Consider the following 5,417-nt stretch of genomic DNA (forward strand, 5'->3'; position numbering starts at 1 on the left):
ACAACTTTTAAACTTACAATCTATAGCAAATCTGTGAAAATTTAAAACTAAAGCTGAAGGGCCAACTGGCCAAATACTTATCATGTAAAATTAAGTTTTAAGAAAATACCTGGAAATAAACATGAATTTATTACCGCTATAGAACTAACTGTCGAAGTAAGATAGATCCGCTTCCCTAGATTATTTGTGTAGTTTTTGACCTAACCGGGAGCTGAATGACTCAACAAGGCGAAGACACAAATTTGTGACACAAAGGGCTCAAAATCAGGTAGACCGTCGAAGTGGGCAGCAAAAGCGTACCAATCTAGAAAAGGAGGTTTTGCCTGCATAAAATACATGTTGAACCGAGAAATTGATCAACCCTAGGACCAGTGTATTGCTTTCTGCGTGAGCTATTTATTCTCTTGAGCACAGTAGTTATTCTCTTTCCACAAATGTTACTAGAATTTATATTAAAGAGTCAGTACTGAAACAGAAGAGCAAAGGACCGGTCCTATCGCGATACGTTACCTTCGAATATATTGAGAACTTGAATATCAAAGCTACGTATTCAACTTTTTTCGATCTACCGAAGATTCCCTTCCCCAACGCGGTTTTGCGGATTATAGTTTTCACAGTTTTGGGGGCTCGTCCGGGAAGTGGAAATCGCGGTCGTTTGTGACGGTGATATAGTGGTTTATTCACCAAGAGTTCAAGGATCAGTTTACGGACATAACATCCCGTGTGGAGCAGTGCACAAAAAACGATCCACACCGCATCGAGTAGCGTGTGTTAACAGTGACTATATAGCATCCCACAACGGTTCGGCGAAGACAATAGTTCTGTGTGAAACAATAACTCGTAGTCTGTGGTGTTATTTAGTGATTCTCCTGCGTTTGGTCGAAAAGATCAAATGGATAACCCTTACGGCAACTACTCGTTTCCGCCCCCGTATCCACCGACCATGGCTAATCCACCACCGATGAATATCCATCCAGACAATACGTTCGCTCGTTTGGTGGATCAGTTGAATTTCTCGAACATGACCCTCGCAAATCTTACGCAACAGATGGGGGAAATGCGCACTGAAATGCAGTCCCTAAGGGAAGACAATACTCGTTTGTCAAACGAACTCCGCATGAGTCGCACGTATCCTGAGCCACCAGTGGCAAGCACGCCGCATCGGAACAGCGTGAGGCAGAGTGATAATATAAACGATAATCATGGTGTTTCATATTATGAAGACAATCGTAGAAACAATGACGATGTTTCCCTACACAGCGGTGCACGATTCTCAATCGGTGGAAACATAGTGGACGGAGTGGCAAATGATATCGGTGGCAATGCAGAAAATGAGCGAGTATATGGAGAACAAGCAGTGACTGCCTTCGGCCGTGGTCAACCAATCGGAGAGCAGTATTTAACAGTGAATGAAGTGGAATCAGCCTTCTACGAGTTTAGTGGCACTGAAGTGTATTCCGTCCAGAAGTGGATTGCTGACTTCGATGAAATGGCTGACTCTATTGGACTGACCGATTTGCGAAGATTCGTTCTGGCGAAGAAAAAGATAACTGGCCTAGCGAAGCTATCATTGGGCACTGTGAGCCATATTACCGGTTGGAAGCTACTGAAACAGTTTTTGCTGAAGGAGTTCCAGAGAAAAAAAAACAGTGCAGTTATTCATGAAGCTCTCCGTGCTCGAAAGAGGAAACTTGGTGAGAATGTGTTGGAATACTTTTTGGTCATGCGTGAGATAGGAGCAAAGGCCAACTTGGACGCAGATGCCATCATCACACATACAGTGAACGGCATTAATGATAATGGGCCTGACAAGACATTGCTGTACGGTGCGAAATCTATGGACGAGTTCCGAGAGAAGTTGCGTATATATCAAGGTTTGAAGGATTCCAAATACGGTAGGCATAGCAGACCACACAACCCTCCAAACGGAAGTCATCGTAACTCTAACGGCAGAAGCTCGATCGTTAAACCAACGACGAACAGAATAAATAATGCGAGAAGTGTGATTTGTTACCGGTGCGGGGTCGACGGTCATATTGCTAAAGAATGTTCCAAGAAACCGTCCCAAGGAGCTGTGAATGTGTGCCAATCATTACCCGTACCAATACGCGGCACGTATATGGAAGTGAAGTTGAACACAGTACCGACGAGAGCATTCTTCGATTCAGGGTCTGATGTATCACTACTATGCACCAACTGGAAAGACAAACTCGATTTACCCATGAATACGAAAGATGCAAAGAAGCTGACAACTCTCAACGGTTCGGTGTGGACGCAAGGAACGTGTTGTGTGGAGGTAGAAGTAGAAAATGTAATTCTGCAGATTGTTTTCGATGTCCTTGATGCGAAGGACATGTCCAGCCATTATTGCTCGGAAGAAACTTGCTTCTCTATGGAGACGTCAACGTTACAGCGGAAGGAGCGAAGTTTCAACCAAAGGATGAGCTCTTTGTTTTGAGGATCATGGTGCAGGACGATACCGAAGAAGTACTAACACAAGATCAAAATCCGGATATTCGCAAGGAAGTGAAGAAAATTATCAACAGTTAGTCTCCGCAGCAAGTGTCAGATGCAAAAGTAAAGCTCGCGATTGCCTTGAAGGATGAGGCTCCGATCCAACAACTACCAAGAAGATGTAAGCCTCTCGGCTGCTCGGACGGAATTGTAGGGAGCAATTAAGCGGAAAACCTTGCGGAGAAAACAGCCAACCGGTTCTATTGACCAAGGTGGACTACACACTTAAAAAATACCTTGTAATTTTATGTTGAATAACATGCACATAAAAGGAGCGGCCTATTTGTCATAAAATTATGTCTGATTGTAAAATTACATGTGAAGCAAAATCCAAAAAAAATACACGCCATGACGTAAAAGCCAGCTACTAGGATCGCATAGCTCTTACGTCATGGCGTGCGTTTTTTTTTGGTTTTGTTGCTACGTAATAACTCGGCCGCTTTTTCCGTTTACGATTTTACGATTTACGATTGTTTTTCACACTAGAATGATCACAGGAAAATTGTCATATATTGTCATTGTCATTGTCATAATAAATTCAAATCACTGATATTACTTCTAGTTAGTAATGAAAACATAAATTCACACCACGCAATACCAAAGTATTTTCCGATCAGCAACTAACTTACCTGTTTGATTTTCTACCTCAAAAATCCCAGATAATAATTTGAATGCCAAGAATTTCGCTAGCAGTGTAGATCAGTTATAAGCGACGGATTTCTCATCCAACATAGGCAGCGTTAAATCATATCTAACCACTTATCACTAAATTCACAAAAACGCGCTTTATTTTCAACTTTCTGATTATGGTGACGACGGCGGCGAACGCGGTGACCGACGGGAGGAGTATTCTTTACACCACAACGAGATAACCGATGAAATTATTCAGAAACTTATATAAAATAGTTTATTATTTGAACTCGCAAATCACAATTTATGCCAAGAAAAAATACTATACGTTTGTTTTGCACTGACGTTGTCGGCTACCTACCGATGACTGAAGCAAGAGAATAGCTAAACATTTAAAACATACGGTGCAAATTTACATGTTACAGGACGTAACAATAGTTTTATTTCATTTTGAGAATTACATTCCTTTCATGCATCGAATGGGACGTAAATTTGCGATATCTTTATGATTACGTACCTGACTATTTAAGTGTGATGAGGATTACGTCACATGTAGGATTCATAATTTTTTGGTGTGTACAAAACGATCGAGGTAAAGGTATCTTCAATGTGGACTACCAAGACCAAGGCTTGAATACCCCTTTCAGGTACGGTAACGAATCAAGCAAAGGAGCAATTCATACAGCATCAGGGAGTGCGTCTTCTAAATGACCTGACCACCAAAATTTGCTTACATAATTAACATTTTATTCGCCCTTATGGCATTTTAGAGAGAGAGAGAGAGAGAGAGAGAGAGAGAGAGAGAGAGAGAGAAATCAGTGGTGTACTTGCGCGTGTTGATGTTGCTGAGGATGACGAAGGCTACGATGGTAGTGGCATTGGTGGCTGGCATATCGGCGATTACTGGCGGTGGAGGACGTTGTCGGACTGGCTTGGAGGTTCGTAATTGTTGCGACTGTGGCACTACGGTGGCCGCCGAGCTGGTGTTTTATCGTTGGGGTGTCGGACTGTGTGGGCCAGCGGTCGGAAGGACACGATGGTGGTCAGGGAACGGCGGTGGTCCAACGTTCATCCAGCGAATTGTCGACTCCGCCTGCAGCTTTGCACGATGACAGCCAGCGATCGCTGATGATCTTATGGAATTCCGGTCGGAGGTGCGGGACCACACCCTGCGTGGCGCGACGGCAGCCACCAACCGAAAGTTCTAGTCGGCTTGTCTACGTGGGCCTGCTACGAGGCGCGATGGCGGCGGGTGACGATGGAGAAGCTTGGCCTGCTACCCGAGTGGTGCGATGGCGGAAAAGCGTCGGTCTGGAGGTGGCCTGCTACCCGATTGGCGCGATGGCGGATCGTGACGAAGCGGTAATACGTCGGTCTGGGGTGGCCTGCTACCCGATTGGCGCGATGGCGGATCGTGACGAAGCGGTAATGCGTCGGTCTTGGGTCTGTGGCCCAACGTCGGAATGGGGTGGCCTGACGAGCTTCTCTATGGTCCTTAGAAAGGCTTACCGATGTCACTGCGGAGTAGAAATAACTTCGGGGCCAGTCCCGAAGCCACAAAAGAAAAGAAAAGGCCCGGAAGCAGACACGGGCCTATTCCGTAGCCGTTAGTACACCGGATTTGTCTCTCTATGCGCATACAATACCACTTTCACCACACAATACCTTGCTTATAGAACAATAAATTACCTTTTCTTCTTATTTCTATTTCACCTATTGAAGGTGGCTTGGGTTTTTTTTCCGAATGGCAAAACTATAAGGCTGTTTCACAAAATAGTTAATTTAGTTGTATAACTTCAAACATTTTTCTTACGAACCGTGGATAGGATAATTTAACTGCACTTTCACTATCTAATGAAGAAGAACACCCCCTAACTTTATATGAATCACATGCAAATAATAGTTTTAATAAATTACTTTTTACTTTTTCACTGATACGGCGCGCACTACGACTTTCTTGGCAGTCCGTATCAAAAGAAGAACCAAAAGACCTCGACGAGGTGGTTTTATGATTTTTTTCTTATTCTTTAGCTACTTTATTTCTCACTCTCACGAAGAATCGAAATATCTCTCGGTCCTTCGTGACAGTTGGCATCACTTCCGCGCAGAGTATTCACACGGCCAACACCGTTACGGGTTGTTGTCCCGACTCAAACCGCGGAAAGTACAGTGAGGGTGGGAATGAATGAAACGAATGCTGTATTTATTTTTAACGTTAGTGCCGAATCTTTTCATTTTAGACAGCTGCGAACGCCACCAGTAAGGCTGTCTTA

General features: G+C 43.9%; 1 long non-coding RNA gene across 1 annotated transcript; it reads right to left on the reverse strand.

Moving 5' to 3' along the window:
- Positions 1–4,620: 4,620 nt before the first annotated feature.
- LOC134226329 (uncharacterized) lies at positions 4,621–5,109 on the reverse strand. The gene is made up of 3 exons (XR_009983452.1): positions 4,962–5,109; positions 4,834–4,905; positions 4,621–4,737 (listed from the first exon to the last, which is right to left on the reverse strand). It is a non-coding gene; the product is annotated as an uncharacterized LOC134226329 (long non-coding RNA).
- Positions 5,110–5,417: the final 308 nt, after the last annotated feature.

This window comes from Armigeres subalbatus, chromosome 3 (genome assembly GCF_024139115.2).
Source record: "Armigeres subalbatus isolate Guangzhou_Male chromosome 3, GZ_Asu_2, whole genome shotgun sequence".
NCBI classification, from domain to species: domain Eukaryota; kingdom Metazoa; phylum Arthropoda; class Insecta; order Diptera; family Culicidae; genus Armigeres; species Armigeres subalbatus.